The sequence below is a fragment of the Acanthochromis polyacanthus genome, chromosome 23 (assembly GCF_021347895.1).
Source record: "Acanthochromis polyacanthus isolate Apoly-LR-REF ecotype Palm Island chromosome 23, KAUST_Apoly_ChrSc, whole genome shotgun sequence".
Classification (NCBI taxonomy): Eukaryota; Metazoa; Chordata; class Actinopteri; family Pomacentridae; genus Acanthochromis; species Acanthochromis polyacanthus.
The window spans coordinates 18,275,816-18,290,545 of record NC_067135.1 but is presented as its reverse complement, the minus strand read 5'-3'; the positions used below and the strand labels follow the sequence as shown (position 1 = coordinate 18,290,545).

Below are 14,730 nucleotides of genomic sequence, written 5' to 3'. Positions count from 1 at the left end.
GTAGAGGGGCGGCAGACACCCTGGACAGGCCACCAGTTAGTCGCACGGCTACACAACCACTCAAAATGGCCTTGCAGACATTCTTTGTTCCACCAGGAACATTCCTGCTTGTGCATTTTAATGCATAGCACCAACGCTTTTCACAAAGAACAGACGCGGTGCAAACAGAGCACAATTCATGATGGTCACCTCCACAGGCCACACCCGATTCCCCATTACCACTGGACTGACAGCTAAGGGACACTGTTTGAAAGCAGCCCTGAAACAGGCTTGTGTGTGGGTAGAACAGGTGAAGCAACAGCAGCAACATCAACTAGCACCAAACATCCTCACTTGGCAACAAGCAACACTTCTCAGTCAGGCAACCAGTGGGCCCACACAACCTCACTTTCACAGACCAGTCAGGGGAGAGCGCGAACGCAGTCCCCCACTACCAGAAATTATGCAGTCGAGATTCCCACATTTGGGGAATTTGTAGGTGTCAGCCTGCTGGAGTGCAATGGCTGGGCCTCAACCTGGGTGAACCTTGATGATCATGGTATCTCCCCTGCCAGGTAAGTATGACTTGGTGTGGGTGAACCCAGGGGCCCCATCTCCACATGCAGTGCCCTGGCTCACAGTGCCTGAAACGCATAATTCTTGGGTCTTGCCCTGACAGCAACTGCACCAAAGCATTATGCATGAGGTTGTTTGTACCCTGAACCAAAATGGCTACCACAGCATTCTGCAGCACCATGCAGTACCCTCTGGTATGTTCATATTTGTTCAGCGGTTCATCCTACAGCAAGATAATGACCCAAAATATCAGTCCACGCTATGCCAGAACTAGCTTAGGAAAAAAGAACAAAGATGGTGAGCTTGAAAACATGGAGTGGAGACATGGAGTCTCCAGACTTAAACCCCATGGAGCTGGTTTTCTGACGACCTGGACAGTAGAGTGAAGAAAAAGCAACTTACAAGTGCCACACATTTATGGGAACTTCTACAACAGAGCTGGGAAGAACTTTCTGAAGAGTATTTGATTTCCGTTGTGGAAAGAATGCCACGAGTGTGTTGAGCTGTCATATCGGCCAAAGGAGGCTACTTTGATGAATCAAAAGCTTAGAATAAAATTTTTTCTTAACTTCATGTTTATTTGTTCTATGCTTTCACTTCAGAGCACAATCAGACATTAACATTGTAGCGGTACTACGTTATGATTTATTGCTCTCGTTATTAATAATTGGGGCACCACCCTAGATCTCTAGGGAAAAATATTAATTTTAATAAAAAAATTAATATTCATAAAATTTTGATCAATCTCATATCAAAAAGTCTTGAATCCTCGTTTAAATTGACCACATTCTACACAAAGAAACACAAGACTGTAATTTGGTCTAAAATGAGGTATTTATTAACTATTCTATGAAAATAATGACAAGTGAACTATATACAATGTAGATATGGTGTGTGTGTGTGTGCGTGCAGGACTACATGTGTGTGTGTGCGTGCATGTGTGGAATGTGGGAGTGTGTGTGTGGTGTGTGCATGTGTGAGAGATGTGGAAGTAGGTGTGAGAGAGAAGGAAATATGGTGAGGATTAGCCAGAGCTAACCTGACGAGGTAACTGGTAATTTGGATTAAGAATTCTAATGATTTGTAAGAGAATAAATTGATGAAGTGAATTAATTGACCAAGCTGTTAGTACATCACCCATAGAATGGAATCAGAGCAAACTCAGCTGGAGTTATTGAAGTGAACCGTCATGGGGCTGGGACTTGCGAGGCCTTCAGATTCGCAGCACACGGTCTGGACCTGCAGGTTCGGAGCGGTGCGTCGTCGTTAGGGCCGCCTAGATGTCCTGCCGCGGGTTGATCGGTTCTATGCAAAGACCTGATCCAGCAGATCTCCGGAGTTCTCAGCTGAGTGCTTAAAATGATGGTTCTCAGGCTTTAGCCAAGAAAAATGGGTGTTGATGAAAAACGGTCAAAATTAAGAAAAATAAATGCTGGTTCTGAATCTGTTCTTCAGATTAAACGAATAAAATTCGGCTTAACGTGAGCAAAATGTCTCCTTAAGTTACAAAAATATTAAGAGATAAATAGTTAACAAACTTAGATGGTGAGGGAATTTCGAAGATAGGAAAAACGCGCTTTAGGTAAGAAAATAATGAGAGAGACTTTGGTTGGCCTCTCAGGAAGAGAGGGGTAAGAAGTAAGAGGGGTAAGAGAGAGGGTCGGTAAGAGAGGGTAAAATGTGGGCTACGGCTGACTTTATCTGTGGGTCCAGCTAAGGGGAGGACCTGGGTGGAGAGAGAGAACTTTTAGGCGCGAGTCTGGTGGAATTTGGAATCTCTTTGTTCTCACAAAATAGAGAAGAAAGAGGAGTCCAGAATGGATTAAAATATGATATTAAACGCGCAAAACACGATCTGTCTATCTCTCCACCATATTTCAGTTGTGTGAAAGAGACAGGCATGTTCCTAAATGTGTAGATTATTACATATGTTCATATTATGTGAATCATTTCATTCATAACTATATGTTTATGACATTAAAAATATGTATCACAGTGAGAATATAACAACAAGTCAGAGATTTGGTAACAGGTAAATACAATGGTCATCATTCAACCTAAATGGAGAGGAAATTCAGAGGTTAATACTGGAATTCATTCCAAACCATAGTATCCTGGGGAAGAAATGATTAACATCACAAATTAGTACCTAGACTTCTGTGAAAGATAGAATCTTGATTTTCGGATATGTTAATGATGAATGATTTCCATTGACATTGGTAATCCTGTAAACACAAAATACATTCCAGAAATATTAATTTGGCAAGGTTTTTAAGTTCAGTTCCAGTCTCTTTGTTTCAGTCAAAGAGAGGGAGAGGGTGACTCCAGCCTTCTGCCATAAAGTTTTACGACTTGTTATCTGATCTGTGGAATGCAGAGACGTCTCCGGCTGAGGGTCTCCTAAAGCTGAAAAGGGATTTTAGCATGAAAGTTCATTAAACAAACATCCATAGCATATAATTGAAAGTCATTGTCTTTTAAAAAGAAGAAGTTATTCCAGGGGTTTAAATGTTCACAGGAGCTCCATCCTTCTGTGAATGAAAACCTACAGAAATACAAATGTCTCAATCCTCCTATAGAGATGGGTGTTGGTCAGTGCTGGAGAGAGGGAGAGCTTATCTGAGTTTTGATCAGCTCAGGAATTCCAGGGCCTTTGCAGTCTTGCTACAACATGCATAATTCCCAATTAAAAAACTGGGAAAAAAAATTGAAGTGTTCTACAACTTTTGACTGCCACTGTACAGTGGCGGCTCTTCTGTGTGGGCATGGGGCACAGTCAGTTACATTTTATATAAATAAGAATGCTTTTTCAGTTTAACACTGGATGATGGATCAGTTCATTGAGTATTTCAGAGCCAGTTTTTTTCTTTTCAATTATCTCTATTTAAAGTGATGTTATTAAAATATAATTGCAATGAAACAGCTGCAACATAAGAAACGACCAAATATACAAAGGAAGTGCAGCTATTTTAATATTTTAAAAAATGATCTATTAGTTAGAACGTGGTGAAAATGCAGCTAAAGTTAAGTTAGCAAAACTACGGATAAACAACGTTTCCTTTCAAGAAACTTAAATGTGATCATAACAGTAATGTTAATGTTGTAGTTGTCAGTAATCAGCTTTAATTTGACACTAAAACAGACTCTGGTAGTTTTAAATGACATCAGTTTCATTAATTTGTTGAAAATTGTCTCATTTGTTGTTGTGATGTTGCTGCTGATTCATTAAAACCAGATGATCTGTGTTGAAGACACGTTTAGTTCTAGTATCAGAAGTACAAGAAGGAAAATGGAAGTTTAGTTCTGCTACGTCAAAGATTTCAGGAATAAAAAAACTTATTGAGTCTTTATGACTCCAACTTTATTTTACAATAATGAAATAATCACAGATAATAAAAATATAAATAGCAGAGAAAACCTGAGAGATTAATTTCCTGAAAATTCTATGAAGGAAAAGCAGCTTTTTACCCTGAAAGATCAGAATCAGCTCCGACATCTGCATCTGACAGCATCAAATAAACCAGAAAGAAAAGAAAAAAGAAAATGACTTCTTTCTGATCACATCTGTTCCACTGATCACATTCTTCACCTTTATAATCCACTTTTAAAAGTTCAGCAGACAGGTGCTCTGCTTTGGAGTGTGACGATGTTGTCGGTGATGTGGAGAGTGAAGTTTCCGTTTCACCCACAGCATGTTTTATGGCACCTGGGTCAGACTTGATGTTTGAAATACTGACCGACAGCTCAGATTTAACTGTCTGCAGTTCTGTTTTGATGGATGTTAAATTTTCACTAAAAGCCGCCAGGAGCTGGGTCTTTAAAATAACCGTTGTCTCGTTACAGAGTGAAAGCAGCAGTTCCTCCTTAAGGTCAGAGATTGCAGCATCTGAGGGCCTCTTCAAAAGAAGACGTAGTTGATGAAGATGTTCTGGAGCTGAAAGACCACAACCAAGCAGCCTGGAGATCTTAGACAGCGTCTCCCTCAGGTGAGTGTCAACAGTGTTCATGGTCAGGTCTGTGGTAATCCTGTCAAAAAACAAAACAGAAACAATCTAGATTATAAATCAACATGTAACCAAAGCACTCTGTGTATAACACCATAGTATAGGATGGAGTTCAGAAAATGTCAAAGTATAGTATACTTTTCAAGAGTAACATAGTATGGTCTGTAGTTTATAGTATAGCATGTCGGCAAAAAAAAACCCATAGATTATTATGAGGTTCAAAATGCGCAAAATGATAGGATGTTGCCTAAAATTGTCATGTTTGATCTGTGGTTCAAAACATGTCATAGTGCAGTATATTGTCAAAATAGTATGTTATTCATGAAAACATCAGAGTGTAGTATGTGGTCTAAAAAATGCCATAGAATACACACGTGGACAAAATTGTTGGTATCCCTCAGTTAAAGAAGGAAAAACCCACAATTCTCACTGAAATCACTTGAAACTCACAAAAGTAACAATAAATAAAAATGTATTGAAAATTAAATAATCAAAAACAGCCATCACTTTTGAATTGTTGATTAACATAATTATTTAAAAAAACAAACTAATGAAACAGGCCTGGACAAAAATGATGGTACCTCTATAAAAGATTGAAAACTATTTGACCAGAGTGACATGATTAACTCAGGTGTGTCATTTAATTGACATCACAGGTGTTTCCAAACTCATAATCAGTCAGTCTGCCTATTTAAAGGGAGACAAGTAGTCACCCTGCTGTTTGGTGAAAAGGTGTGTACCACACTGAACATGGACAACAGAAAGCGAAGGAGAGAATTGTCCCAGGACATCCGAAAAAAAATGATAGACAAACATCTTAAAGGTAAAGGCTATAAGACCATCTCTAAACAGCTTGAAGTTCCTGTGACAACAGTGGCTCATATTATTCAGAAGTTCAAGACCCACGGGACAGTAGCCAACCTCCCTGGACGTGGCCGCAAGAGGAAAATTGATGACAAATTGAAGAGACGGATCGTTGGAATTGTATCCAAAGAGCCCAGAGCAACCTCCAAAGAAATTAAAGGTGAACTCCAAGGCCAAGGTACATCAGTGTCAGATCGCACCATTCGTCGTTGTTTGAGCCAAAGTGGACTTCATGGGAGACGACCAAGGAGGACACCACTGCTGAAAAAAACTCATAAAAAAGCCAGACTGGAATTTGCAAAAATGCATGTTGACAAGCCACAAAGCTTCTGGGAGAATGTCCTTTGGACAGATGAGACCAAACTGGAGCTTTTTGGTAAGGCACATCAACTCTATGTTCATAGACTCAAAAACCAAGCATACGAAGAAAAGAACACTGTCCCTACGGTGAAACATGGAGGAGGCTCAGTAATGTTTTGGGGCTGCTTTGCTGCATCTGGCACAGGGTGTCTTGAAAGTGTGCAAGGTACGATGAAATCGGAAGACTATCAAGGCATTCTGGAGAGAAATGTGCTGCCTAGTGTCAGAAAGCTTGGTCTCAGTCGCAGGTCATGGGTCTTCCAACAGGACAACGATCCAAAACACACAGCCAAAAACACCCAAGAATGGCTGAGAGAAAAGCGTTGGACTATTCTAAAGTGGCCTTCTATGAGCCCAGATCTGAATCCCATTGAACATATGTGGAAGGAGCTGAAACATGCCATTTGGAGAAGACACCCATCAAACCTGAGACAACTGGAGCTGTTTGCTCATGAGGAGTGGGCCAAAATACCTGTTGACAGCTGCAGAACGCTCATTGACAAATACAGAAATTGTTTAATTGCAGTGATTGCCTCAAAAGGTTGTGCAACAAAATATTAAGTTACGGGTACCATCATTTTTGTCCAGCCCTATTTCATTAGTTTGTTTTTTTTAATAATTATGTTAATCAACAATTCAAAAGTGATGGCTGATTTTGATTATTTAATTTTCAATAAATTTTTATTTATTGCTACTTTTGTGAGTTTCAAGTGATTTCAGTGAGAATTGTGGGTTTTTCCTTCTTTAACTGAGGGGTACCAACAATTTTGTCCACGTGTGTAATAGTTCATTGCAGAAGTAAAAGTTTAGTAATTTTGAAAACTGTTCAAATTCTTATAATATGTTGCTAAAAAAAAAAAAAAAAAAACCTAAAACAAACAAAGTCATGTAATATGTCAATTATAAAAGCCTATCGTATAAGAGATCGTTCTAAAAACATCATAGTATAGCGTGTCTTTCTAAAAACGCCGGATTTTAGCCTTTGGTCCCCACAACGTTGTTCTGTCCCGGCTGTCTTGAAGTAGGTGAGGAGCAACACAAAAACATACCACATGCCGGTTTCCAGAGGGTTAGACGAGTATTTATTTGAAAGAGTAAGTTTACAACAACACAACATGTGAGGGGGTTAAAAGCAAATGGGTGTTAGTAAAATAAAAATAAATCAACAGAACTAAAAGTGAACTTCACGTTGACATTGATGGGCATTCCAACCAGGAACAAAGTAAAAGATCATCAATACGAAAAAAAAAAACTCTTCCTGTTCACCTCTTAAAACCCAAAAACACACCACAGAAGCACCCTAAACTAAAACTACCAATGGGTTCCCTGTTTTTCCTTCTGAACTATTCAAAGGTCCCTCTCTATCTCCCCACACATCCACCAACCTCTGGAACACATCTCCAAAGTTCTGCTGAAGCTCAGCTTCCCCTCAGAAGAAGTGCCGCCAGATGAAGAAGCCTTTTAAGAGGCAGCTGGCATCATGATTGGACTGTACTTCGTTCTGATCCAATCCAGCTTCAGCTCCAGAGACGGCAGGTGGGACGAATCAACGGAGGCCGGGTGGACGAAGGCATGCAGCTGAGTACAATCCAGAAAACACCAGAGGAGGAGAGCAGCGGCCCAGGGCCAGAACAAACAGAGTCGCATAGTATGTCTCTGAGAAAACATCATAGTATAGCCTTTGGTATGAAAAAATGCCATCATATACATCGTATATTGTACAAATAACAAGTCAAAGTAAAGAGACATACATTGTAGAATCGTAGTAATTGTGGGCTGACTGATTTACTGATAATCAGTATTTTAGTTTTTACTGATTTACGGTACATTGGCTCCACTACTTTGGCTCTGAACCTTTATCTAGCTGTGGTCGCTCTGTCTTCTGGAGTGATTTGATCGGTTATACGTCACCAATAAAACTCCTTTAACTTAACATCTGGAAACAAAACAAAAACGTATCAACAAAGTTTTCGGTTAGAGTTTGTGTTCTTCTAAGTTTAACTCCAAGATTTTAAATACTTTCATTTACTGCAAATGAATATCTCCTCCAAATGTCTCACTAATAATCATTATCAGCCTTAAAAACCCACAAAACACCCCTCTATACTCGACCACACAGTCGAGTACAGTCCGGTTCCCCCTTCTATAAATCTGCTTGGAATCTTCCACTTCCTGTTTGTCAAAGTGGCCTTCTACCTGGACAGGTTTTGTTGGAGCTCATGCAACAAACGTTTTGGGTAACTGCACTTTAATATGGATAGATGACACTGAATTAGAGTCGGTTTTAATGAGACTGAGTTCAGATGTGTAGCTCTGTCATTAAATAGGAAATTATTTCTCAGAATTCACAGAGAAAAGTCTGAAATGTTTGCTAGGTTAGCGTCCCACATGTTCTTTGGCTCAGCTAAAGCTAACTCTCTCCAACTTCTGGTTCTCTTGAGTTGCTTGTTGTTAAAATATCTTGCTAGAGGTGCTGAAGCTCAGAAAGTCTGAGATGTTTGTTCAAAATAAGCTCATTCTCAAGTCTTATCTGAACTGTCCTCTTTTGTTTGAACTTTCCCTAAACTTAGGAGTTAATGACAGAGCAGCATATCCAGACTCAGTCTCATTTATGTAGAGATTAAACTTCAGTGTCATTCATTGATGTTAAAGTGCAGTTTTTCAGGTGTTTGTTGCACATGCTCCCGACCAAACCAGTCCGGGGGGAAGACGATGTGAAGAGAAGCTCCAGAGGCTGAATATCACACATTTACGTTGGAAATAAATGTCCTTTTATTAGACATTGTCATGAAAAAGTTGGATTTCCCTTTAATGATGTTCAAATCTTTGAATGTTTTGTTGATGTTGGTTTCTAAATGTTTTCTGACACTCGGCCCCAAAGATTTAAACCTTTTACGGCTCACAAGCTGCAACAATTCACACATTATCAACTATCTTTCTGACTAAACTAAGATAAAAAGTAAAAAACTGCCTGATTCCTGCATTATGAATGTAAATCTTTTTGTTTTTTATGAGAGTAAACTGAATATATTTGGGTGTGACCTTTGATAAACCAAAACAAGAAATGAATTACTGGAGAAAACAATCAACAGATTAATGGACAGAAAATGTGTTTTCCAACATATATGGCTGAATTCCTCTAACATTACAAGATACATAGAATTTTAATTCAATTTTATTTATACAACGCCAATTACAGGTCAAATTGTCTCAAGACGCTTTATTTTTATATTTTTTTGTCAAATTTAAAACATGACAAAGTAAGAAATTTAAACCTCTTGACTAATCCAATTTATTATTTGGTTTTTAAGAGACTGATCAACAATTAAAATAACTTTCTCCACTAAAACTAATAAACATGGTCAAATAGAAGGAACAGTTTTAAATCCTGCAGTCCCACGACGACAAGAATAAAGTTTCTCAACAAAAACCAAATCTGCTGGTGGATTCCATGAAAGTCCTAATAAATGATAATAAAGTTTGGTACTAAAGGTTTGTGGTGCTAAAAATCTCAAAGTAAAGATATCAAGTTGAACATCTGGATGGAGGCTGATAAAAGTTGACCTCCCTTCATTTCCATGGATTTTAGGGATGCTGGTTAAAGACCTGCTCTTCTGGTCGTCTTCCTTCTAGACGCTGTTAAAAGTCACTCCATCCTCACCGACTTCAACACCTCTTCATGACTTGTTCTGCCTCCGACCTCCTGGAAATTCCTGAAACTCAGGAAAACTCGTCGAGACTCGGATTTTCGAAAAACTCGTCGGGCAGGGGAAGGTGTGGTGGGCAGTGGGGGAGTAGAGGGGGGCGGTGGGGAGAGGTGGGGGGTAGAGAGGGGAGGCCGCCACCCACCTCCCCTCCTACTCTCTGCCCTGACTCCACCCAGACTCCGCCTTGGCTCCACCCATGTGGTCACTTTATTAGGAACGGAAACTACGATGTCAAAGGGACGACGAAATTATTTTTATTTATCTGATCTGTAGCTCAGTGAGTTAAGGGTTTGCCTATGAAGCTGCAGGTTGCTGGTTCAAGACCAGGCCCTTCTCAAATTTTCTGTAAAACTTAGACAGACAAAGAAAGAAAAATGCAGGTGGTGGGTCTTGAACCTACTACCTTCCACTTGGTAGTCTCTCTTCTTACCTCCTGAGCTACTCACTCAGACACTAAAACTGCTTTTTTTTGCGTATTTATCATCGATTTTTTGCCGTTTTCAAGTTTTTTTTTTTAACTTGAGTTTCGACTCGACCCTTTTTCTCAGGAGGTTGGACTTCAGCCTTTGTGCTGGAGGGTTGAACCCTCAGTTCCAAGACTTTCCAAAGCCTCCAGACCTCCCGAGTCCTCAGGACCTGAGCTTTCACACAGTCTGAGAGCTGAAATTTTATAAGTCCCAAAGTAGATCTCTGTTAGATTTATCTTTCAGACAGTTTGAGGACTGATACCTTCTAAGTTCATGAGTAGTTCACTGCTCGTTTGAACTTTTAGGCAGTCCGAGGGCTGAAATCTTTAAAGCTTCTCAGCACCTCTCTGTTAGTTTGAACCTTCAGACAGTCTGAGGACTGAAGTTCTAAAAGTTTCTCAGCAGTTCTGTTAGTTTGAACTTTGTGGTTAACAGAAGCCTTAAAACTTGTGACCATGAGTCTTGATTTCACATTTAGACCATCCATCTGAGTTCTTCTCAGACCTTCACCTGTGGGTTCTTTAGAAATCCTGAACAAACTTTGATTCTCTTCACTGAACAGTAAAGTTTGTGGAGATCAGAAGGTAACATTAGTTTGATCGATGCCTTCAACTATTAGTAGACTTTATCTGGAAAGCAGTTTTCTGAAATGAGTTCTTAGTAAATCTGTCCACAATCAAACCAAGGACACAGAAAGAGGAAATGTTTGAAGAAACAACTTGATGTTTTCATTTCAGACTAGAAAACACTTTAAGACCTTTATCTGTTTTTGTTCTTTTTGATCATTTTATTGTCTCTTCTGTTTAATTTGATCTTCTAAGGTCTAACTGGTGTCTTTTCAAATGTTTTGTCTTTAGTTTGATTCTTATTAAATGTTTAGTTTTGCTCTTTTCTCACCTTTAATTCTTTTTTAATGTCTGCTTTGCATTTGAAATGTTTTGCCTTTTTAATTTTTAATTGTTGTTTTGTCAAATGTTTTATCGGCTTGTTTGAAAAATTTTCTTTTCTTTCCCAATGTTTTATTTTTAGATTAAATCTTGAAGGTTTTTCTTTTTAAATGTTTCACCACCTTTTAATGTTTAATTTTCTTTTATTTGCTTCACTGTATTTCTCTTTAATTCCATTTAAAGTTTTATTGTCTTTAAGATTTAATTTTCAAATAAAACATTTAATTTTTTAATTAAATATTTTGCCTTTAACAGTTTAATCATTCAATTAAATGTTTTTTATGTGTTTAATATTCTTCTTCAATTATTTTTAAATTTTTAATTATCTAAAATTTTTCATATTTATTGTTTAATGTTTTTGTTTAAAAACATTTAATTTCACAATTACATGTTTTATCTTCTGTTTTATTATCTAATTAAATATTTGTCTGTTTAATATAATTTAATTGTATTTAATGTTTAAAATTCTCTTTAAACATTCTGTCAATTTTTTTCCTTTGATTTAATTGCTTTTTTAATGTAGCTTTTCTTTAATCTTTTTTTGTCAAGATTTTAACCCCAACCTTAAAAATTAAACAAACCCTTAAATCACAATAAAAATACTTCTGTTGTCACAATGAGTTAGTCAATTATTTAGTTTATCAATTCAACTTTATTTGTTTAGCACCTTCCACACAGTTGACAAAACTAAACAAGCAAAGAGAAAAAACTGATTAAAACTCAACATACTTAAAAAAAATTAACATGATAATAAAGTATGTTGTGTTCAGGGGATGGAGGGAGTTTATTGAAGTCTTCTTGGGCTCACACGGTAAATCATTTAAAATAGAAACTTGATATTCAGTCTGAGGAAACTGCAGAGCAACAGAAGAACCAACAATATCTCCTGTTTTCTCCTTTAATGAATCAACTCTTCTTGTGCTTTCAGACTAAAGAACTACAGACTCTTCACAACCTGCTCAAACTCTTGGTACAGGACCTCACCACACGGGTCAAGAAGGTTTCCTTCTCATTTCTACCCTGAAGCTCACCTTCTCCTGCTCAAACTGCTGACAAATGTTTCTGCTGCTCTAAAGTCTGGTCTCCAGAACTTCCTAAAAACTCTCAAAGTTTCTTCTGCTGCAGGTTGCTTTGTAGAACTGTTACAGAAAACCTCACTAAACCACATGGAGGGGCCTCAAGATAGTCGTCCAGATGAAACCGTACAAAAACCAAACTAGCACAACCCAAACGCTAAAGTCTCCTGCAGCCTACCAGAGAAGCTCTTTAAACAGAGAATCAGGACAGGAACTCTTACCTTCTGGACAACCAACGCTGGTTCACAAACAAGAATACAGAATGTGTCTGACCAAAAACCTCTACAGACTCACTACAGCCAAGATAAAGACACAACTCAGCTGCACCAAATCCACTAATCACTGCACACATTAGTACCATGTGCTAACTGTGGCTAAAGAACCACATTTACCAAGACAACTATCCAGTACAAAGCCCTGAAACACATTAAAGAGGATTTTACCGCTGGAAGCTGCAAGCCAACGCCTAAAGAACAAACTAAAGCAACGGAGTCAAACCCAGTTCAGTGAAGAGGAGCAGAGGAAATGTTTGACTGGAGACATAAAGCAGGAAGACACTGAGCTGCTCAGGTGTTCCTGATAACACCAAGCAGCCACCTGGACAGCCAATAGGAACACAGCTTACTGGAAGTCCAGAGGGCTGGCTTAGTGAAGTAAATTTAGTTTAAAGTTGAAGCAGAAAGTTAACAGAGAAAGTTGAAAACCACCTTCAGATACCTGAAATCTCTGAGTTTTCACACAAAGAACGCCTGAACATGTCAAACTGGTTCCATAGTAGAACCTTCACTGTAAAAACGTCATATTATGGTGTGTTACTGACACAAAAACAGGACAAACGCTGGTTTTCAGGGAGTTAGGAGGCTATTTATTTGAAAGAGAAAGTTTACAACAACACAACATGTGAGCAGAAAAATCACAAAGTCTGCCTTTAGTTCAGCTGAAAAGACCACCCCCAGTCTGTTCGATGTCCACATCTGGTCCATGGACCTGCAACACAAGAACATCTTGCTCACTGTGAAAGATTAGTGAGAGCAGCTTTTTGTGATTTCTATGCAGAACACTATGATGTTTGCTGAGCTGTGCACTATTAAATGACTTAAGAATATGGAATATCTTTACTGTTTATTATTGTTTTCAGGTTTACTATTAAATGTATCGAGTGCTGCTTACTGTATTTTATTGTATTTTAAAATTTACATTACTGCACAGAACATTTCAGATGATTTTACCACAGATCAAGGGTACAAATTGTTGTTGTTCACTGTGTATTGGGTAGTACTCATTTTGATTTAGACTGATTAGCATACAGAACCCTGTGATGTTTATGGTTTACAGCTGAGAAGTAGTTGTTAAAAGTACAGAATATTGTTTCTTATTTTAGGTGTGATAATTGTCAGTAAACATTCTAAGAAGTTGAAATTGACAGGGTTGTATATCGTGCTGTTCTTGCAAAATATTTGTCACTTAATTGCCCTCAGGATTCTGTTGTTGAGCTTGCTAATTTTACATAACAGGCAGATGCTGCAGCTGATGTTGTTGTAATTCACAAAAACAAGAAAACAAGTCCATCATAATTTGAATGTTAACAGTCCAAAATGAAAAGGTCATATACAGCTTTCCTATTGGGTTAAAGAGCCAAAAAATTAAACAAAACATGAGGTCGGTTGCAGCTTTCATTTTTTCTTACAACTTTTCAGTGGTCCCCCCAAAATATCTGTTGTACCCCTGTGCCCCCCCCCACTTAACTTAATCTGGATCCGCCCCTGCTAGTGTGCCTTACTAACCACTAATCTCACTTCACACTACAGCACTGCAGACGTGAGAGAGTCCAGACTTGTGTACTACTGAGCAGGTTTGTCATGGTCAGGCTCTCTTTTTGTATTGTCTGGCTTGACAAGACCTACAACTGCAGAGACTTTCATTTCATATCTTTATTTACTCCACCATTTCTGATTTGTCTGACATTTTAAGTGCATAAAATTTGAATGAAAATCTCGATAACACTGATGGCGTGCTGTTGCAATCGTACTTCTGCCTTAACTCCACCTTGGAATTATCAAATATTTCCACAAAAGTTTTTTAAACTTGCCCGTCAACTCACATTCAGCACCTTTTTCTTTTAATTCGAGGCCTTGTTTGAGTGACAATATCTTAGCAACTATTAAAAATAAAAGTCTGCAGCAGTCGTCCAATGATGCACCGAGCACTTCTCATTAACTTAACATTCCATGCATGTATGTCCCACCATTTCACGTCACCAAATCTCTTTTCTCTCCCAGTGTGTTTTCTCTTTTCTGCAGGTATCTCTGATCACCACTTACTGCATCATCCCATCCATTTTTAATGTTTAATAAATTTGAAAATATGGCTAAAAACTGGTTTGACATTTTGGGTGAGTGTAGATTGTTGGTCAAAAAGGGAAACTTTAACTAAAATTTATCGACAGTTTATTGGGTTAACAACGTGAAGGATTCTGAATTAACATGTTTATATCAGGGGTGTCAAACTCATTCAAGTTCAGGGGCCACATTCTGCCCAATTTGATCTCAAGTGGGCCAGACCTGTAGCCTAGCCGCGCTAGACCCAGGTCTGAAGACACAAGGGTCTAGGAACTCTCAACAGGGAGGGAGGCGGGCTAAAAGGTTGTCTATCAAATCACTCTGCAGCAATTGGGTAGGTATACAACCAATCAGTGCAACGAATAGGCTGACGTAGTTCCTAGAGCGCCGGAAATCAGAGGATGCGGTAGT

General features: G+C 38.6%; 1 non-coding gene across 1 annotated transcript; it reads right to left on the bottom strand.

Moving 5' to 3' along the window:
• Nucleotides 1–402: 402 nt before the first annotated feature.
• LOC127532521 (U1 spliceosomal RNA) lies at nt 403–562 on the bottom strand. Its single transcript, XR_007939938.1, has one exon. It is a non-coding gene; the product is annotated as a U1 spliceosomal RNA (small nuclear RNA).
• Between the last annotated feature and the right edge of the window lie 14,168 nt (nt 563–14,730).